Source organism: Typopeltis vanoorti, chromosome 25, assembly GCF_054136105.1.
Source record: "Typopeltis vanoorti isolate ZY-2024b chromosome 25, IOZ_Tvanoo_1.0, whole genome shotgun sequence".
NCBI classification, from domain to species: domain Eukaryota; kingdom Metazoa; phylum Arthropoda; class Arachnida; order Uropygi; family Thelyphonidae; genus Typopeltis; species Typopeltis vanoorti.
Genome location: NC_143573.1, coordinates 37,082,776 through 37,106,677, shown reverse-complemented (window position 1 = coordinate 37,106,677; position 23,902 = coordinate 37,082,776). Strand labels below are relative to the sequence as shown.

At 35.8% G+C, this 23,902-nt stretch overlaps 1 protein-coding gene across 1 annotated transcript in view; it reads left to right on the top strand.

Moving 5' to 3' along the window:
* Positions 1–4,465, top strand: part of EMC10 (ER membrane protein complex subunit 10) — a 145,571-nt gene extending 141,106 nt beyond the window's left edge. The window contains exon 8 of the mRNA XM_090414487.1: positions 3,796–4,465. The gene's annotated coding sequence lies outside the window, so the exon portion shown is untranslated. The remainder of the gene's footprint in view (positions 1–3,795) is intronic.
* Positions 4,466–23,902: the final 19,437 nt, after the last annotated feature.

The window sequence follows — 23,902 nt, the reverse complement described above, 5'->3', positions numbered from 1 at the left end:
CCAACATTATCAGATCTTATATTTCTATCGTCTAAGGCACTTTGTACAGTATCAATCCACCTATATCTTGGTCTTCCTCTGGGTCGTTTTGCTGTCAACCTGGCAGAGAACACTTGTTTTGCTAATCTTTCTTCGCCCATTCTGTTTAAGTGACCATACCACCTGAGATTAGCTCTGCTAACGTATTCCTGGATGCTGACAATGTCAAGTTCTTTCCTAATATCCTCGTTTTTAATATGATATTGCCATTGATGCCATCTGTTCACGCCTATAATCTTTCTCAGGACTCTCGTGTCTTTGGTCAAGTGTTTTACTTCTGACCCAGCTCTCAGATCCATAAGTTAAAACTGGTTTGAACACTGTCTTGTGTACAGCTAATTTAGTGTTCCGACTAATTTCTCTCTTATTCCATATGAATTTATCAATTGACTTCCCAATATACCAGCTTTGCTGATTCTGTTGTCTATTTCTATATTTAATTTACCATCTTCAGCAAAAATCGTGCCTAAGTAGCCAAAACTTTAAAAAGATGAGTCGATATATTTTTGTTGAAAATTAATTTAATTTTGTGTGCACATCAGTGGCAGCTCATACATAAACACTGCGACACTGCAGCACCCCTAAGGAAAAAAATTAAAAAATTAAATTTTGTTTGTGTTTATAAATAATAACTATGCTTACAACATTATATAAATGCAATGCAACATGTTATAGGTTACAGCTTATGTTTTGACATTAATTGAATAGTTAATAATTGGAATTGTTCGATTAACGCTTTAGATTATAAAACAAATGCACTGCGATCTAATGCAGTGTCAGAATTATCACATTTGGCCAATTGCAACTAGACTTGCCGATATTTGTTTGCGCTTCTCATTGCATGTTACAAGTGATTCCCACACTGCTCGTTTGGGCAGTGTATCTTATGCTTGCGCATGTTATTTCTGTGAGATACAAAACTTTTATTATTGTGCGTGTTCGTGGTTGAGGGTGAACTATTTTTTGTAAATCTTATTTTATTTTGTTAAAATAACATATAATTATTTATTTATTATAGATACAAGAGTGAATTATGATGAGTGTCACTGTTGAAAATATCAAAAGAATTTTATTTTTTCAATTATTGTTACATGGAACAAATGCACTGCGATCTAACAATGTGAGAATTATCATGCCAATTGCAGCCAGACTCACCGATATTTGTTTACGCTTGTCATTGCATGTTACAAGTGATTCTGACACTGCTCGTTTGGGCAGTGTCGATTAGAGATTGTAATCGACACTGCCCAAACCGTGAAAATCGACACTGTATGCATGTGCGCGTTATTTCCGTAATATATGAAACTTTTATTATTGGTGTTTGTTCGTGGTGAGGGTGAAATATTTTTAATAAAGCAATTTTTTAATATGTAAATTTATTTATTAATAAATTGGTTACTGATTAGGAAAAAAAGAATTTTTTATTTTTATTTATTTTTTTATTTTGTATATGCAGCTTAAAATTTAAACTCCACTTAAAATTTTCACCAGCCGCCACTGGTGCACATCTTAAGTTAAAAGCCAAAAATGATTTGTCATTGATTGGATTCTTGGGAGTTCAAATATTCATAAAGAATGTACCCAACTCTGCTCAGGTGTTGATGATGTGTGGACCTGCCTATTCTATTTCCCTATATTTAGCCACACTCCTCAGATTGTGGCATCTTGACAAAACAAAATTGTGCATTTTAAAAAAAATAATAATAAATATTGTCTCAAGCCTATAAAATTTGAAAGTTTCAGAAAACCTTTCTTTCAAATTAAGATCTTTTCATATCACTTTTCATAAGTGTCTCCTTATTATGAGATGGAAAGCAAAGTGGCATATAGAAGTAAAGAATTTATATTAGTAGTATTGTACAGGAACCTCCATGGAGTCCAAAGACTCATTGTGGGAAACACAAACTATCCACACAATATCTGTCATACCTCTCCTTGAACCCATTAACATACAAAGCACACACACACAACTACTCTGGCAACCATTCATCTACCACTCTCCAAGTGAAAAATCTAGCCCCCCCCCAACACTCTTACTCAACTTCTAAAGGTTACTTCTTGTTCTGCTCCTCCTGTCAAGTGCTGAAAACATTTCCCCTGCATTAATCCTATAAAACTGTTTAAGGAAATTAAATGTCTATTGTATCCCCTCTTTTTTAGCCTATCAAGTAATTTTGGCAACCCACAAATCCTCAATCTATCCTCATAGGGAGCATCCCACAAATTACTCACCATCTTGGTCACTTGCCTCTGGATCCTCTCCATCACTTCCTCATTTCCAAGAAACTCAGGTGACCAGAGCTGAGCACAGTAAACCAGATGTGATCATATCAAGGCCTTGAGAGGAATGATAACTTCCTTATCTCTGCTTTTTAGCGTGTTCTTCAGCAACCAAGTAATCCTATGAGCCACCTTTGAGACCTTAGGGGTATGCCCTCTAAACTTTGACACTCTACCCCCTGTTCTTATTTGAACAGGGGGTAGAGTGTCACTCCCCCCCCTGCAAATCTCTTACTTCATCACTTTCCTGGAGTACAGTTCCACATTAGTGAAACTGTACTCCAGGAAAGTGATGAAGTACAGTTCCACTAATGTGGTACATGGTTTGTAATCTATTTGTTCAAAAATGCATAAGTTTACATTTCTCCACATTAAACTCATATCATTATCCTTTACTCCATATTGACAGGCTATTTAAATCATCCTGTAAGCTTTCCACATTGCCTTTTTAACTACTACCCTACCCAATTTTGCATCATCAGCAAACAACTGAATATTTCAAAGATATCAAAAAGCTATAATATTATAGTGATATTCAAATCAAATAAGAACAGTCATTCGATCCCCCCTCCCCAGACTGTTACATCCTTGCTACAAACATTCATATGTATATGAAAATAATAGTAAGCCATATTTTAGCCAAATAGGATGTGGTTTTTGAGATTGGGGGGAAAAAAAAGGAACAGGTAGTGAATGTTGCTCATAAAAGATTAAACAGAACTGCTCTTGCATGTGGTTATATGCTTTTGGTATTGAATCATGCCTTACAGTATAAAAGAAAATAAAGAAAATACACTGCAAAATATAGTCTTAAAGTAATAAGTCACTGTATAAGATGCTTACTAAATGAGCCTTATGCGTAATGATATTTGGTCTTCTACCTGAGATCTTTGGATCTAAAATTTGGTTTTACATTACAGTAATGAATAAGATCAGCCTTCTACTTCCAGAGTGCAGTGGCATGACACATAAATACTAGCAGTAAATGAGATGTCTTAGTTTTTAAAAACATTACACTTTTATCATATCTCGTATATGTTTGTCAGATACAGTTTGAGTAAGTTTGTCTACCTGTTTACTTGTTTTATTTATTGTAACTTTGTTTCTTATATACTTTGGTAAGACTTTGGAATACTTTGGTTCTTACATAATATTCTGATGAAGACAATCAGACTTAGTCTCTGGGTTATTTCCAATGTCTCTCAAGACATTGGCTGTATTACATAAAATGTTTCTTACAAAACTAATAGTCACTGTGATAAGCATAATGGAGAGGATTAATTATATCCAGTGGGTAAAGGAAAGCAAATAATAATTGTGCATAATTTTTTTTTTTTTATTCTGTTTGATATATTCATTTACCTGTCCCTTTTTTTTAAAAAAATAAAAATAACCATAAGAATAATAAAATTCATAAAATAAAAACCATAAAATTCAGTGCATAATAAGTCAGCTTATCTGTTTTTTCTGTTGCAGCTAGTTTTAAAGATCATCAACCAACATTAGCATCCGGTTCACAAGAATCAAACCAGCTATTTAAACTACTTATCAAACATTGGAAAAAACATTTGAAGACTGATCTATTTGTATTTTAAAAATAATTTTTACCTATTAGGAATATAGCTGAAAATATATTTAGCATATCATAAGCTTGAATAAAATTGTAAAATAATGTGAGGTGTACATACCAATACCAAAAATATTCTGCAGTAATAGGAAACAATGCCTTGAAAAGCTTTTGAGTATCCTATTGTTCATTTGTAAACTATGACAGTTATTTTAGAAAACAGTGATGGCACTTTTCACTGCATCTGAAATCAGTATCTGAGATTGGATGTGTGTGTGTGTGGGGGGGAAGAATTGTGCATTGATAAATTATCAACATGTCATCATTTTGCTACTTCAGTACATATTTCTGAACAAATCCGAAATATTTCAATAATAGCATATGAATGTAAATTTGTTAAGCATTAATATTTAATGTAGAAATAGAATGGTTATCTATTACACAGGGCTAAATTTTTTGTAATTGATGAAAGTTATGTATTGACTATTGTCATTATGGTATTTAATATTATTTAATATTGTATATATCTTGAAATATGTATTTATTAATATGTAATATATTATAAATTGTAAGATTGAATTGGTACTTCATTGAACATTCATCACACAAGTTGGTCAAGTGGATTTTATCTTAGTTCAGATTCAATCCTCTTTACTACTTTTGTATTGTTCATTTTAAATGCAAGATTCCTGTGTTGCTAGGATTAACAGTTTTTATGTGTAATTCAAGAATAAGTACAGTCAACTCACTATAGTAAACAGTACTATAATAAAACTCTCTTACTATTATAGACTATTGAAAGGTTCCAACCACAGTTCCATAGGTGCAGTGCTATGCTAAAAGACATTAACCCCTTAACGCACTCAACCAAGTTAACTCGGGTCCAAGAAACTGAATTTTTTCCACGCACCCGAGTTAATACGTGTGACCGTGAATTTTGGTTTCACATATAAATACAACCGAATATACATGCTAGACAATTTTGTGCCTATTTTCTTTCAGCCGTGAAAAGTTGCCAACGGCGTGTATCAGCTATTTTGCTTGCATTTGCACATTTTTTGTCCACGATTATAACTGCCTAAATTTCTTCGAGCTTTTTTTTTTGATGATCAATTGATTCAACGTGTTGTGGATGAAACAAATAGATATGCGAGGAGTTGTACCCGTGGTAAAAAAAAAAAGACTTCTTGGTATGACACAAATCCAAATGAAATCAGAGTATTTTTGGCTGTTGTACTTTTGCAAAGTATAGTAAGGAAACCAGAATACCGTCATTATTGGACAAAAAAATCCATTATTATATACACCATTTTTTCCGGATTGTATGAGCGGGAAACGCTTAGAGGCCATAAAACAATTTCTACATTTTTCAAATAATGATGAATTTGATCCAGCAAATCACCCTCGCCTAAAACTCAACAAAATCTGGCCAATTTATGAAGATTTGAATAGAAAATTTGGCAATTCGATTACGCCAGAGAAATTGGTCTATTGATGAAAGTTTATTGCTTTATAAAGGTCATCTGGGATGGGTGCAATACATTCCTCTCAAAAGGGCATTCGGCATAAAAACATATTTATTATGTGAATCATAAAGTGGATATGTCTCTGATTTTATAATCTATACTGGCAAGAATACCATTCTGGACAGAGATTTTAGCAATCTTCCAATGTTTTCGCAAGTAGTGATGACTTTGATGAAACCCTTATTGAATAAAGGTTATTGTTTGACTATGGACAATTTCTATAATTCGCCTGGATTAGCAGATCTATTGATAATAAATAAGACTGATGTTTATGGAACATTACACGTATCACGAAAAGAAGTACCCAGCGAATTGAAGAATAAAAAATTGAAAACTGGAGAAGTAATTGGTTTTCAGAGAGGGAAAGTGTGTGTAATGAAATGGAAGGAAAAGAAGGATATCTCCCTTATCTCTACCATTCACACTACATCAATGGTAGATATAGATGCACAAAGGAAGAATAAAAAAACCGCAACTTGTGTTGGATTACAGCCATACCATGGGTGTGTTGTCTTCGTATGTTGTACCCAGAAAGAGAGGCAAGAAGTATTATAAAAAGATTTTCTTTCATCTCTTAGACCTGGCACTGTGGAACGCTTTCGTGCTTTACCAAAAATCTAGCGGTAAGATGGATTCACTTGATTTTCGCCTCAAAGTAATCAAACTCTCCATTGAAAAATATAAAACTACAAGCATTTCAAGAAGTGGACGTCTATCAGATATCCCAACACCACTGAGATTATCTGCATGACATTTTCCATCTTTCATACCACCAACAGAAAAGAAAGAAAATCCAACTCGCTAGTGTTTCCTCTGCTCAAGAAAAAGGAATGAACACAATAAAAGGGTTCGCAAAGAAACAAGATATGTGTACTGACTGTGACGTTCCTCTTTGTGTCATCCTGTGTTTTAGAATTTACCACACTATGGTAAATTTTGACTAAAACATTATTTTCAAGATTTTTTTGTTGCCTGCTCGGTTTAGCAAAGTAGATGCAGTTTAGTTAACCTTTTTTTTGCAAAAAGAGACATTTTTTTTGTATATTTTCCAAGATTTGTTAATGTTCTTTTGTGTATAAAGAAAATAAAGAATAAAAAATTAGCAGAAAAATGACCCCTTTCTGATTTTTAATTGGTGCATTAAGGGGTTAACTAGAAAACCCAATTATTACAAACTGTTCCTGTGGTCCCTACAAGTTTTATATAGTGAGAGTCTATGTACTTAATAGCAGTCTGCATTATCGCATGTAGTGAATTAAAAAAAGAAAAATCAGCTAACGCCTTTTTATTCCTGTATATAGGGAGTAGGCGAAGCCGTTTTTAGCCCTAATCTAACTTTTGGAGACTGAGTGGGGCAGTTCAATCTTCACTGGTATCCCATCAGAGATAGGATCCCATCACTAATTAAGCAGCACGCAGTGAAGAGAGAGACGGCTCAAGTGCTGCCATCTCGTGGTCCCTAACACTCGTATTTAATGTCTGAAATAATGTGGGTTCTACAGTCGATTTTCTTGAGTTTATAGGATGAAAAACCCAAGTTTCCGGGAGAAAAAACCCGCTTGCCCGTGCCAGAGATCGACTAACTCGGGAACCGGTCGAAAAAAAGGCTTAGAAAAATTTCTTCTAGTCGCCGACTAGATTCGAAACCAAGAAGTCTTCCTTCGTGCAGTTAAGCAAATGCCACATCCACTGAGCTACACAGGCTCCTTGCAGTGAATAAATAAGTAAATATCATCAAATTCCTGACATGTATCCTCACATATATATATATATATTGTGATTATTCATTTTTACTTGGTAGAAAATATTATAAATTATTTTAAATGACTGATACCAAGAAATAAAGAAATGACATGGTTTTTTTAAAAAGATACTACTAGTTTACTAGTAGTATCAAAGAAATATACAAAAAATAACAGACTTAAAAATTGCATTAACAGTACTAGTCCAAAAAAACAGTAGTACATTTTTTTTCTTAAAAAAAAATGTACTACTGTTTTTTGGATTGATTAATGCAATTTTTAAGTCTTAAAAATTGCATTAACAGTACTAGTCCAAAAAAACAGTAGTACATTTTTTTTCTTAAAAAAAAATGTACTACTGTTTTTTGGATTGATTAATGCAATTTTTAAGTCTCTGTTATTTTTTGTATATTTCTTTGATTGTGATACCTGAAGAAGTTGATCCATTCAACGAAACTAGTAAACTAGTAGTATCTTTTTAAATAAACCATGTCATCTCTTTATCTCTCGGTATCAGTCGTTTAAAATAATTTATATATATATACACATATATCATTATCCATTTTCAACCCACTACAGGATGAAAGCCTTTCCAAGATCACTCCAAAGCTGTCTGTCCATGCCCTCCTTTCCCATGTCTTCCCACTCCTGCAAATCCAATGATATCATCAATCGACCATGATTTCGGTTGGTATTGTGGTAGTTTTTCTTCTTGTGGAATCCAGTCCGGTACTTCTTTTGTCCATCTTTGATTTTGTCTTCAAGCTATACGCCTAGCCCACTACCACTTCAGATGCATCACTCTTCCTATGATGTCAGAGACTTTGGTTTGATTTCGCATTCACGTATTCCTTTTGTGATACGAAGCATGCTTCTTTCTGTTTAGACTCCATATTTCACAACCATATGTCAATATAAGAAGAAGAATACATTGGTTAGAAACTTTTCTCTTCAGGCACAATGATAGTTGGCTTTTGAATATTGACTGTGTCCAAATGCTTTCTGCCCAAGCATCTTGCATCTTTTAATTTCGTCCATGATGTTTTGTTCCTTTGGTATTTGTTGTCTTAAATATATGTAATGATCTACTTGTTTAATTTCATCATTATTGATTTTTATTGTTTCTAGTTGGACATAGCTATTGAACATAACTTGGTTTATCTTTAGGCCAGCTATTTTGCTATCAATTTTGAATTCACAGGTACTAGTCTGTAATTCATGTGCAGTTGATGTAAAGATAACTATGTCATCTGCAAAGAGTAAATGGCATAAATTCCATTTATCTTCAGACCTGTCTCTTCCCAATCAAAAAAGATTGAATATTTCTTCAAGACATGCTGCGAATAATTTTGGAGATATTGTGTCACCTTGTGTTATACTTCTGTATTTCCATAGTATAGATGTTTCCATTGAAATGAATTACTGTTGTTTCATTGGCATATGCTGATTTGCTGTCCTGACATATGGCTCTTCAACTTGCTAGTTTTGTAATATTTTAAATATTACACAAGATTTTACTGAATCGAAGGCTTTCTCATAATCAATAAAACCAAGACATAATAGTAAGTGATATTCATTACATTGTTCGATAATCTGTTGTACAACTTGAAAGTGGTCCATTGTACTAAAGCCACTTTGAAAGATTGCCTGTTCTTTTGATTGTGCTAGGTCTAGAGTTGTACAAAAGCCTATGAGGCAAGAATTTTGTAAACCACAAATAGTAGACTGATGGTCAGTAGTTCAGCTATTACTCTATTCTCCCCTGCAGCTTTTCCATGCTTTGGGTGCTTTACATAACTTTTTTTGGTAGAATCTGTGGCCCCTCAGTTATTTTGTAATTGTTTTCTTCATTTACTCATCATGATATAATGCTGAGTAAATTTCTTCAATTATTTTTGCTGTAGCACATCTATCTCTAGTTATAACTCCATCTCGTAGTTTGACTGCAACCATCTGTTTATTGTTGTTTGGCATTTTTGAGACTACGGTTGTTTCAATTTGCAGTATAAATTTACAATAGAATTTTCTTATTTCTTCTGTGATATGTTTTCTGATTGTTTTGCACAATTCAGTGTATTCAATTTTATTCTGTCGGTTATTTGCTTGTTTTATTTGTTTCTTCAGAAATTTTTGTCTTGTTTCTGTTCTGTGGTGGCAGCTATTTCAAGTTGAGCATCCTAAAACGTTTTGGGTAATAATGTTATTACTTTCATGATGGATCAGCATTGTCATCTATAATGATTCAAAATTAAGTGGATATTGAATACCACATTATTTCTTAGCCGAATAAGAAACTGAAAGATAGGAAATCTAATCTAAGAGTTTCATGCCGAATATAGATGTTATATAGTTTTCTATATTCGGCATGAAACTCTTAGATTAGATTTCATATTTTTGAGTGAAGCCTGTTCACTCTGTTTTCAGTAATCTATCATTTAGTTCCTGTTGGAATATATCCTTTTTAATGTTGATTTGTGTACATGTATGTTTTGCTTTTATCTTCAAAACATTTTTCTTCTTTTTGGAAGTTTATTTGAATCTTACTGCGTACCATACGATGGTCACTTCCAATGTTGCAGGTGTTTATAACAGAATAGTCCTGAGAGATGTTTTTCTTATTGCTGAAGATAGTCTATTTCACTAGTTTTTCGATTTGGACTTTTCCGTGCCCACTTCCTAAGTTTTTTTCTTGAATAAAGAATTCATTATGTACTTGATTTCTTTTTCTGCAAATTCTGTTAGCCTTGCTGTCATCTCTCATGTCATATCCGAAATTTCTCATTGAGCTTTCACCTGATTGTTGTATACCAATTTTTGCATTAAAGTCTTCCATCACAATTCTGAAATGATGTTTTCCTTTATTGTAAAGTTGGGATACATCATGATAGAAGTCTTCAGTTTCTTCATCAGTATGTCTTATTGTTGGTGCATAGACTTAGATGACCTGAGAGCATATATTTTTGAGATTTCAACAACAATACTTGCTATTCAATCAGATATACTGTCAGATTTTATTATGTTCTTCAATTTTGTGTTAATCATGACTCCAACTTCACTGCAAGTACTTATTCCTGTAGACCTATATTCATGGAGATGGTTTGCCTGTTTTGAGGAATGAAAAACCAAAGAGTCCAAGAGAAATAATCTCTATAAATACCTCTGTAGAGAATTTACCAGCTAACTCACTATTTGGTTGAAAACACCTGATCAAGGTTCTTCACATCGTGGACAGGATTCATACTTGGTTCTTTCTAACCAAAGGACTCATCTATATCAATGAGCTCCGGAGGCTTATGGCATGTTTTTTTTTTTGAATTATGCCATCCAGTCACTTAAATAAGATTAAATTAAAGATCTTGATATTTCCATCATGCCATATTTAGAACAAAACTTTTACTTCAGATCCCTGACCTGAAAGAATTCATTACAGCTATCCATTCACAAATCTCTCAACAAAAACCAAGCACTTTTATAATAAATAACATCTGAAAATCTTTCTTTAAACCTTTTAACATCCCTGATTTTATTTTGCTAACAATCATCTCCAGACTTTACCTGATAAAGCTAATACATGCACACGACTTTTTTTAGGATGTCCAGGGGCATTATCCAAGAGAAGCAATGCCTTGACTGGCAAATCATTTTCTTTACAGAAGCGAAGGAAATGTATTCTTGTTTTGGGTGAATTTATTAACTTTTGTAATGTTTTCTCTGTACAGGCTGTACTCGGTTTACGCCTCACTTCCGTTCCTGAAAAAACGGGCGTAAGCCGAATCGGCGTAAAACGAACCCAATTTTAATGGGAGGTACAAAGTTATGTTCCACACAGTCAAAAAATATGCACACGAAGTATGTGTAACATTATATTTAAAGCTTTGATAATACATACATATATATTTGTTAAAATAAAATTATTAATAACGAAAACAATTATATATACAAAAAATATGAAACTTCGAAAAGATATATTTCTAGGCTGAAGTTCCTGGTTTCGGATCACCTGCATTTTTTTGAAAAATGTATCCAGTGTTAACTGCCTAGTTTTTCTTTCTTTAAGGAAGTGTAAGGTCAAATAGATGCGATTACATTCCTTTTTACGTTCGCACTCCGTTCCCAATCGTGGTCCATTTTGCAGAGTTCACCAGTCAATGTCTATGCTTGCAATGATACGCTGTAAATCGGCCGTTTTTATATCTCTCAGAGGACCTTCGTTTTCTTTCTCCTCCTTTGGATGTTGACTTAATTGTTTGGCTAATTCTTTTAAGTCTTCATTGGAAAGCGGTTTATCATGGCTCTCTAAGATTTCTGTCACATCTTCAGCTGTAATATCGTCCAATCCCACCTCTCGTGCAAGCTTGGTAACGTCTTCAATAATATTCTCCTCTTGCTATAATTCCTCGAAGTCGTGCATAAATGCTGAAAGAAGTTTTCGCAATGCTCATTTTAAACACTTTGCTGACACTTCGTTCCAAGCTGCCTTGATGTTAATGCCCTTCAAAATATCAAATGACCGCTAATAGTCTTTAATAGTTTTTCCTGAAGTGTCCAAGACTTACCATTTCCATAAATGTTATACGGAGGTAATAAGCTTTGAAGATTGATATCATCCCCATACATCGGTTGCAAAAGCGATGTTGTATTTGGGGGCATGTAAACAACCTTAATATCCAATGGTGTTCTTACGTCAGCAAGGTTTTGAGGATGTCCAAGGGCATTATCCAAGAGAAGCAATGCCTTGGCTGGCAAATCATTTTCTTTACAGAAGCGAAGGAAGAAAATAATTTGTGTACCAATCTATAAAAACGTCTTGTGTAACCCAAGCTTTCTTGTTCCATTTCCAGTAGACTGGCAGCATGGCTTTTAGGCACGTGGTGTCTGTGAATGGTACACCAACATTGGTTTAAGCTTCAAAGTTCCGGAGACATTTGTACCCAACAAAAGTGTAAGTGTATCTTTTGCAGCTTTAAAACCTGGAGCGGAACGTTCTTCACAGGAAATGAAGGTGCATGATGGCAATTTTTTCCAGTAGAGCCCAGTCTCATCAACATTAAAAATGAGATCAGGAGGATAACTTACTTGTTCTACAGTCTTGAAATTCTTTAGGGAAAGCAGCTGCTGCCGCAACATCTGCACTTGCCGCTTCAGCACATAATTTGACCCTATGGTACTTGCTTCGAGACTTAAATTTCATGAACCAACCTTTGCTTCCTAAAAATGTTTCTTCACCTCCATCCGTCTTTTTAAGATCCTCAAAAATTGTTTTTGCTTTCTCAGTTATAACAGCCTGCGTCAGAGAGGAATGTTTTTCTGATTCAAGTCATCCACCCATACTGATAATTTTTCATGAAGTTTACCACTGCTATAACTTACATGTTTTGCATTTAGTACTGCCGTAGATTGTTGTGCAGACTGTTTTATTCTATCCGAATTTTTCATAACTGTAGTAACAGTCAATGGAGGTGAGATCATACTTCTACAGACATTAGCAAGTGTCTGCCCATCTTCCATTCTTCGAATCACCTGCATCTTCTTTTCAAGTGTGATTGATTTCTGCACCTTAACACCGAGTTCTGCTAACTTTTCTGCACTTCTTTTATCAGACACATGGTAATTACGTACTTTATCAATTTAAACACGTATGTATGTAAAAAAAAAAAAAAGAACAATTAGGTAGATTCAACAGTAAAACTAGGTTTGATACATATACGTCGTAGTAGCTCGGTAAACACCCAAACACAAGTATGCCTGCTAGTGTCGCTTCTCAGTCAGACCACACTACAAGAAAGCACGCGCAGGCATCCAGCGTTATTGTGAATCGGCGTATATTGAACCGTCGTAAACCAAGATCTGCCTGTACTTTATATTGTCTCTGAACTTATAGTTCATGTTGCTCCTTTTGTAAACTCTGATATAAAGAGATAAGTAAAGTTTTTATGTTACTCGGCATCCTAGATCAGAACACGACTTCTTAACTGCAACTCTATTTTTTAATTAAAATTTTAATGAAGTGATGATATATATATATATATATATATTGCCTACCTTTGCTGTGCTTTTGGCAATAACAATCTTTGAAATATGGAATGGAGATTGCAGTTGGTGATGACGAGCAAGTTATGATATGATATTAGTGACAGGTAAAAATAGTAAGATGGATTTCCATTTAGTTTAATATTTAAAACGTATGCATTAATGAGTTAAAATATTTATTCGTATGGAGTTTCCTCCCTTTTTCTCCCCCGTCCCTATTGGGGAGAATTGAGCCCCCTCATGGGGGTTAAGTATTTATGGCTATATATCCGTGTGTGTTCACGGGGCCGGTTTGCCTACTTGCGGGATGAAAAACCCCAGATAAACTGGCGGGAAAAAACCCTACTGCCCGCGCCCAAGACCGGCTAACTTGGCTATGGCAGATCCTCACGTCTTCGACGGGAATCGAACCTGGGACACTCCTTCTCCAGTCATATAGTTGCAAAGCGCATAGCCACTAGGCTAACTGTGCGGACAATTAAAAGCATAAAAATGATGTGATATGATTAGTAAAAATACTATAAAACTTGTAAATAAAAAATAAACATTAAAAGATTAAAAACTGGAATGTGAAAATAAAGTAGTTTTAATAATGAAAATATCAAAATTCACAAAAACACAGGTGCTATTTTTGAGAGAATTAAAAATCTGCATCTCCCTTTCCACCACACCAAATAAAATAATAATCTCACATCATTCGATACTACTTCATTATACACTAACTTTGGTGTTTATCCCACCATCATGAAGGACTTCATTTCCAATTCCACTCAAAATTCTTTACACTTTCCAGTCCCTAATGTCATTGAAATTTTGCCAAGGATTTGAATAATAATAATAATAAAAAACTCAGCTTATTACAGATGGTTTACAAGACCTGAGCTTCATACTCAGCCTATGCTGAAGCACTAAATAAATGTAAAGCAGACATCAGAAAATCCTAATCTGAATTCATAAGGTCAATAGTGAAAAAAAAAAAAAAAAAAAAAAAACGCCTGTCCAAATGGAAGCAATGTCTTCTGGTCCTTCACAAAGGTCATCGGATGAAACTTCTACTCAACTTCACTTTCGCAACTCTGTCTCTCTCTCATATGCAGATAGCATCACTGTTATAGCTTAAAGATAAAACTGTCCTTGAATCGCCCTTCATAATTACAAAGAAAAATCAGCGACATCTTCCTGCTTTGGTTTCTTAGCAAAAGGCAGAAAAATATTAAGCAACCTGGGCGAAAAAAGAAAAGAAAACGTCTATTCTACAGATGGCATTTCTCCAATTGTATTCAAATATGGCCTAAAGCTAACACTACTCAAGTAATGTTTCTATAGTCTTCTTATTTGATATTTGTCCTAATGTAAGGAAGCAAACATATACCCAGCCTCTATTCCCCCCCCCCCCCCAAAAGGTGATAAAAGTCGTGTCAAACTGCTGACCAACTATCACACCTCAATATTTTCCAGAATAATGGAGGAAGACATTCAACTTCACTGTCTAGAGGCACACCAGTTAATCACTGATAATGGTTAAGGATTCTGTCAATCAATATTCGCGACTTGCATCTTAGCCTAAATCACCAACACTGTTCATGTGCCATGGAAAGGTTCATCGAAACATGCACTGTCGCTGTTGACGTTTCCAGTTTTTGATCGTGTCTGGCAGTGAGGATTGCTAGGAAAATTGCCATCCTTTGTTCTACCCTCCCCTCCTTAATTGGGAAGCCAGCTTCCTCTGGTGGATGGCTTCTCCCTCTCTTCAAACTTCTCCATCCTTCAAGCATTTACTGACAGCAAGATAACTATTAAAAAATCATATTTTCAGGAGAGAGTATGGCGAACTGCCACCATCTTATTGTCCCGAATCCTAACAATCTTACTATGTATGTAATAGTGTGAGTTATATATGGTCAGTTTTCTTGAAATGGGTTTGAAACCGATTTTCCAACAGGAAAGACATACTTGCTCGTGCAAGACAAGAGATTGACTAATTCGGGAACCAGTCGAAGAAAGGCTCGTAAAAAGTTCTTCCAGTCAGCAACCAGAATGGAAGTTAGAAAAAGTTAGAATTTTTTTTTTTTTTTCGGCGTCGTAGGTCTATGAATGCAAACGCCATTTCCACAGGGCTACAGAGGCATCAGAGACCGCCAGGGAGTCAAGCACTCATTGATGGAGGTTATACATCACCCACACCAGCTGTCATACCTTCTGTTACATTAACTCACACTAGATGCGCTCACCACTTCAAGAGGCACTGTTTCAAACACTCGTATTACTTGGGAGAGAAAAATCTAGCTCTCAGTTGTTTCTTTGCTATACAGAAACTTAACTTCCACATATGCTCCAGTCCTCTTCCCACCTTTAATGTAATGATGAAAATTTCATCAATCAGTAACCTATAACCTTTCGGAAGTCTATAGGCCTCAAACCCCCCCCCCCCTCCTTTTCCTGTTTACCAGGTCTATGGCCCAGATACTCTCATAATCTACATTCAATAATCCAGATAACTTTGTAATTCTTCTTTGCCCCCCCCCCCCCCTCTCGGAAGCTAAATATGTGCAAATTTGTCCAGATGTGATTGTACCCCGACCTTGTAAAGAGGCCAAAAGATTTTCTTAGCATTACATACCAATGTTCGTTTCAGCATCGCAGTTATCCTCTGAGTTGTATTTGCAATTTTTGATATGTGACCTTAAAACTTAACTTCCTATCCATTACAACTCTGCGATCACTAGCCTCATCAGTTTATCCTAGCATAATCCCACCAATAATAATATGTGACACCTCCAAGGAGTCCAAAGACTCATCGAGGGAGGGCACCTACGCATCTCTCTTCACCACTCAATCCACCAACTACAGTAAACTGCATCATTACTGTCCACCACTAGTATTTTCACAGAATCAACATCCATGCCCATGGCGGGATTTTGGCTGGAGAGCGGATACGCTAATCACTCGGCCAACCAGCCCGGCATCCTATTAGCGATCAATAATTTGCAAAGGATCTCTGCATAACAGTATAATTTTCGAAAGGTTTTTATGGCCGTTGTTCATACTAAAATAATTTTCGATATCACCACAACATATTCCCTTTATTAATTCGACTAGTTTTTCACACTAGCGTGCTTCTTCAAGGAAAGATAAATTTATATCACATGCTAGCGTCACGTTGAGCAAATTTACGTCTCGTACATCACAACCTGTCTGGTTGGCTGAATAGTTAACGTATTTGCTCTCGAGCCAAGAGACGAATCCGAAGCGAGTTCGAATCCGGCCATGGTTGTTTATGATTGTCCTATATGTATGGGGAAAGGGAATCTGCGACCCTGCCGCTTATTCTAGCAGAAGGCTTCACTCCCAGAACCCTGGAAACTTGAACTTAACTCTGCAAACTTCAGATATCTTATTAGAGAGGATGGGAATTGGTTGAGAATAAGACCTTGCTTTCATTGATCATAAAACAAAAATCTGAAAACCTTTATATACGAGTAACTCTTACATTTCTTTATTCCATTTTTTTAAAATTAAATATACGATAAAAGATAATTTTCTTTTACTTCTTGTATATGCCAAAGCATGAGTTATATTATATGTTATAGACATGAAATCATACACAAATGAGTGATGGATTAAAACCTCTCTTTTAGGTGGTGTGCCTGCACCAGACGACATTATCTTCCCCTTCATTATAACCGTTATTCTGTTTAGTTGGTATTCTGGACCAACTAAACAGAATAATGTCCTGGTGGTCAGCTGTCGAGCTGACAGACGCCGCATTCCACATGATTCCACAATTGTTCCATGGGATTCAAACAAGGCGAATGAAATGTCAAAGGAAGCACACCGAATGCTTGGATATACTCTTCGAACCATTTTTGCACAATGAGAGCTGTGTGATACAGTACTTTGTCTTACCAGGAGTCCAGATCCAATTATTGTTGATCATCCTAGCGTTCAGTCTGTGTCCACGGGGGATGAGAAGACCCAGCGATGTCAATGAAAATCAGGACAGGATACCGCCATAACCAGCATGTTTCCAGCCAACATTGCAGTTGTGATTGACCAGAAACAGACTGAGTGGTCATAATGTTTTGGCTCATGAATATGATTTAATCCCAATTTCACATGTAACATTTCAAATATCAAAAATTTATATTATAATTTAAAAAAAAAACGTATACAGGTAGGTTTATATTTTGTTAATTAACCGAAAATACAATATTATTATTATAAAGAAAGGTGTCTCCATGGGTTCAAAAGACTCATCGCAGGAGACCTTACATCGAAACATTAACCATTATTTACACAATACCTGTCATACTTCTTAAATTCATTCACAGACGAAGCATTCACAACCACCTCTGGCAACACATTCCACCCATTCACAACCCTCCAATAAAAAAATCTATTCCTAACACCCTTGTTAACCACACTCTTACATAATCTCCAGAGATGGCCCCTCGTTCTCCTCCTTCCTGCACTGGTCTTGAAAATGTCATCAGTATCAATCCTATAAAATCCCTTTAATAATTTATATGCCTCTATCATACTCCTCTCCTACGTCTATCAGCTAGTTTTTGGAGCCCACAGATGTTCAATCTATTCTCATAGGGAACATCCCACAGACCTGCAACAATCTTTGTAACTCGCCTCTGAATCCTCTCCACCATTTCTTCACCAAGGAATTCAGGTGACCAGATCTGTGCGCAATAGTCCAAATGCGGTCTTATTAATGCCTTATAAAGTGGAACAATAACTTCCTTATCCCTGCTTGTTAGTGTGTTCAACAACTATGTAATTTAATGTGATGTTTTGGCAATCTTTGCAATATGCCCTTTAAACTTAAGTTCTCTGTCCACAATAACTCCCAAGTCCCTTGCCTCGTTAACTTCTTGCAGCTCAGTTCCATCAGTATAGTAAACAGCATGTGATCTCACCTTCCCGAAGTGCATCACCTTACACTTAGCTACGTTAAATTGACAGCCATTTATCTTGGTCCATACAGTCAGCCTATTTAAGTCATCCTGCAAGATATCTACAACATCTGAATTGATTATCGCTCCTCCTAATTTTGCATCATCAGCAAACAAGATATTTCCTTTCAAAGTATCCCCAATATCATTGATGTACAAATTAAACAATAGAGGACCAAACACTGAGCCCTGAGGCACACCACTAGTCACCTGCCTTCTCCTGGACTCAGCTCCTCCATAAACCACTCTTTGATATCTATTCACCAGCCACCCTCTAATCCAAATCACCAGCTTCAGATCCATGCCCATTTGTTCTAATTTATGCAACAGAGTTCCGTGTGGAATCCAGTCAAATGCCTTTGCAAAGTCAAGCAGTATCACTGAGTAAGGATTTCCTTTATTCAGCGTCACTTTTATTTTATTATAGAAAGTAATCAAGTTACTGAGGCAAGACCTACCCTTCACAAAACCATGTTGCCCCTTATAAAGTATATTGTTGTCCACCCACTCCTGAATTCTAATGTTTACTAATTTCTCCAAAACCTTACCCACCACTCCAGATATATTGATTGGTCTATAATTTGCAACCTCTGTCTTGGAGCTTCCCTTATGCAGTGGAATTATTTTCCCCTCTTTCCACTCTATTGGTACTTTACCAGAACTGAGGCTTAAATTAAACAGCCTGGTTAGAGGAGGAGCTAATTCTCTTGCGCATTCTCGTACCACATGGGCTGATATGCCATCTAACCCAATGGCAGTGTTAGTATTAGGATTCTGTAATGTATTAAACACCTCTGTTTGGCCTATCTCTAGACTCTCATCAGTTAATGACACATTCCACACTGCAATATCACAACCAGAATGGTACACTTTTGTAAAATGATCACTAAGCAACTCAATTATTTGTTTTGCTTTTGTAATTTCCCTACCATCAACACTTTTTAAAGTAATCTTTCCATGGTTATTCTTTCTTTTACTTGCTGCATAGCGAAAGAACTCCTAAACGGGTTTCTTTTGGATTCATCAGCTAGCTTCCGCTCATAATTAACCTTGGCTCTTCATACAGGCTACTCTCTTTGCCTGTACCTTGTACTGCTCATGGGAACGCTCATCTCCTATTTCTTTATACTTCGTCCACAACCTTTTCTTTATCTGCAACTCCTGCTTAATATTATTCATCCATTTTTACCCCTACTTGATTTCTCCTTCTGACTCTGGGAATACAGTCTGATACAGCTTTCTTTAAATATTCCTTGACAATCTCCCATGCACCATCAACATCTCTCCCCTTCAAATTCTCATGCCATAGCACTCCTGAAAGCTGACTTCTCAGCTTGTCATAATCACCAGCTTTGTAATTCCACATATACTCCTTAACAGAATATTCAGCACATCTCACAATCTCCCAGGCCAAGACCACATGATCACTTTCCCCAAGTGGAGACTGTGTAACTAAATTACTTATTGATATGTTCTCCGATGTTATGACCAGATCTAACACACTCGAATCTCTTGCCATTCAATTACATGCTGTCTCAGGTAATTATCTCTCTCTTAACAACTGTATAAGTTCCATTTCCTTTGTTCCTTGTGACCATTCCTTTTCCCAATCTATGTCCCCAAAGTTAAAATCCCCCATAATGACTATTCGACCTTCACTCATCCTGCTAATTTGCCAATACATGCTATCTACATTCTCCCTTATACCCCTTGGATTATATAATGACTACTCGACCTTCACTCATCCTGCTAATTTGCCAATACATACTAACTACATTCTCCCTTATACCCCTTGGATTATAACAACTGATTACATATTTCGCCTTGTTGATCTCTATCTCACACCAAACAGTCTCGAATGAACTGCAGTCTACATAACTCTCACTTTGAGGCACTTCTACCTTTTTTTTTGACTTTAACGCTTCGTCTATCATTAGTAAAACCCCTCCCTCTATTCTGTTATCTCTGTCCTGCCTGAAAATACTGTACCCCTTACATTCAATCCCAATAACTATATATCATTCTTAGTTAACCAAGTCTCACTAATTCCTATAATTTTTTGGCAAACTTGTACTAAGTAATGACAAAAATTCTTCACAATTATTACGAATACTTCGAGCATTACTATACATAAACTGTAATACTCCCTTCCTCCCATAATGTCCATGTGTGTGAATTAGCCCACTCTGTATACTGTAAATTTTCTACGAACAATTAATCCCAAATTTACAGCGATTAATGACTTTAGTACTATTTACAGTTGACTCTATCACCTGCCTCCCTATCAAATCCCATTTCCCTGTTTTTGACCCTTTACTCTGTCCTTTATCAATAAATGTTGTAAATGCCAAGCTTCTAATCCATTTAAGTGCAAACCATCTCTCTTAAAATACTCCTTCCCTTTATCAAACTCATCCCAGGCATTCATAAAATGAATATTCAGTTTCATTTCTTTGCATAAGCTTTTACACAATCTTGACATCATTCCATTTACTATAATTGCTCTTCTGTTTAATTCCTCACTATCAAATCTTGGTAGCACACTCATGATCTTTCCACTCTCGTTCTTTGCATTCGTTGCTATCATTAAATCCTTCAAATCCTGTCTCACAGAAAATCTTTCGCTACCTAGATCATTCGTCCCTATAACTGCAATAATCTCACTCGCTCTATCTTTCTGCAATTTCACAGCCTCAGTTATATCCTTAATTTTTGACCCTGAATAACACGCTTTAATTACTCTGCCATCCTTCACACCCTTAATTATAGAATCCCCATACAGCACAATATCTTTTTTTTGCTCCTTTTTAATTTGACATTCTTTACCCCTACTGATGCTTGTTTTTGTCCCTGATCTTCTCTCACATTCTTTTGTACATTGCTCAGCAATCTTCTGCATTATTTATTCCATGCACACACTCACTTAATCTGTTACTAAATAATCTGTCCTTCTCATTCCTTGTCATTCTTAATCTCCCCATACTTTCTATTCCATAAAAAATATTAGAACATATTGGAATGCTGCAAGATAGACAATTTGGTCAATTATATGTTGTCTGGTAGTGTCTAGGGGAGTGAGGCAAGTCCACGTCGTGCTCCCTGGTGACCTTCCGTAGGGTACACTCCCTACAAGGATGCTAACGGACCTCTGTGAAGAACAACGGACAAATCAGTGGAAGAGGATTTGTATCCCAACAGTGAAATGTGCGGAAGAATCTTCAGAGGAGCAGACCTCTATAAACAACCCGGGCTCAGCTGGCTCCGGCTGTCAGTACCCGGTTAGGGACCCTACCTAGGGTTACAAGGAAAAATAAAGGATTCAATCCTCTGGCAAAGGGAAGCAGCTTTGTCAGTACTGACACAAGGTTGAAGTCTCATGATGACGGTAAAGCTTGTGATTAGAAAATTGCAGATGGCAATACAGTTTATTGTGTACGTCTGTAATACTGCAGAGCAGAAAGCAAATGGAGAAACTACTGCTCTATTCTCTCTCCAGACTAACCACCATGGCGAGCAAATCTACACAAATGGCCCCAAGTTACCGGCGTCCCTTAAATGGGACAAGGGGTGCGAAGAATCCCTGGGCTCAACATGGTGCGCTCAGTAAAATTAGGAACCTGGAATGTCAGAACCTTGTATGAAGCAGGTAAGCTAAGAAATGCTATCCAAGAAATGAAAAGACTTGAAATTGGAATTTTAGGAATGAGTGAAGTTAGGTGGCCAGGATCAGGCAAAATTCAAGTCAATGACATGACAATGTATCACTCTGGAAGTTGTGAAAACAACCATCAAAACGGAGTTGGAATAATAATAAACAAAGAGATTAATAAGTCACTGTTGAGCTTCATCCCTTACTCAGATAGGATGATGTTATTAAAACTGAAAGGACAACCACTAGATGTTAATCTTATACAAGTCTATGCCCCTACTGCTGACAAGATTGATACCGAGATTGAAGAATTTTATCATCAATTAAAAGAACTAATGAAAAATACAAAAAAGCATGATATTAACATAGTCATGGGTGATTTCAATGCTAAAGTTGGGAAAGGTAGAAGTGGAGATGTAGTTGGCGAACATGGACTGGGCACAAGAAATGAGAGAGGTGACCTTCTTTTTCAATTCTGCCAGGAAGTGGAGCTAATAATCACAAACACATGGTTTAAGCTACCACCTCGAAGATTGTATACTTGCCGATCACCACACGATAATAATGGGAATATAGTCAGTAACCAAATTGATTACTTACTAATTAATTAACGATTTCGAAGTTCTATAAAGAGTACAAAAACCTATCCTAGTGCAGATATTGCTTCTGATCATAACCTACTGGTGGCAGAGTTACACTGAAAGCTATGCTTAAGAAACATCAACAAAAAAGGTTTGATTTGGGAACATTAAAAAACACAGAGATAAGAAGCAAATTGAGTCAAGATCTGAATCAAGAGCTAGCACTTATCAAGAATGATGACATCATGAGGATTGATGAATCGTGGGACAAATTGAAATCTGTCTTCATAGAGAAATGTACCAATACCTTATGTCCTAATAGAGCAGTAAAAAAGAAAGATTGGATGATTGATGAAATTCTTTCTCTCATGGATCAACGCAGATCATATAAAAATCATAATCCAACAAAATATACAGAGGTTCAGAAAATTATTAAACACAAGATCAAAAAATCAAAAGAAATCTGGATGAATGAAAAATGTAAAGAAATAGAAATTCTATAGGAAAAACATGACAATTTTAATTTACACAAAAAGATGAAAGAGACCTCAGGTATATATAAGAAAAAACAATTCTGTATCCTTCGAAACAAAAAGGGAGAAATTATATCCAAAAAAGATGACAAAATACAAGAATGGGTGAAATATATACAAGAACTCTTTACTGATGACAGACAGAACCCAGAAAATACTTATGAACATATGGAAGGTCCATGCATTCTAAAATCAGAGGTATAATGTGCATTGAACGCAGCTAAAAATGGTAAAGCCCTAGGACCAGATAGAATACCGGCAGAAATAGTAAAGCTATTAGAAGGTGATAACATTAACATATTAGTAAAGCTATTTAATAAGATTTACGATACAGGCATAATCCCTCAAGACTGGTTATAGTCGACCTTCATCATGCTACCTAAAAAAGTAAATGCGAAAACTTGTAATGACTATAGAATGATCAGCCTAATGAATCACGTTCTCAAAATGTTTCTGAAAATAATTCAAAAACGAATATACAGAAAATGTGAAGACACCATCAGTGATACCCAATTTGGTATTGGAACCAAAAGGCTTGGGAACAAGAGAGGCCCTTTTCTGTTCTCAGATCTTATTTCAAAAATGTATTGACCAAAACAAGGTAATATTCATTTGCTTCATAGACTTCGAGAAAGCATTTGACAAAGTCCAACATGCTAAAATGATTGTACTATTAAAAAGAATTGGATTAGATGGTAAAGACATCAGGATCATTGAAAACTTATATTGGAACCAAAAGGCATCTGTTCAAGTTGATGACATTATTACAGACTCCATTAACATCAAACGAGGAGTAAGGCAAGGATGTGTGCTGTCACCTCTTCTTTTTAACATCTACTCAGAAGCCATATTTCAAAAAGTCTTGGAAGGAAGAAAGGAAGGGATTAGTATAAATGGTGAAATCATCAGTAACATCCGATATGCCAATGATGCAGCTCTTCTGGCTGACAATATTCAGGATCTTCAAAATCTTTTTGGAGCTAATAAATGC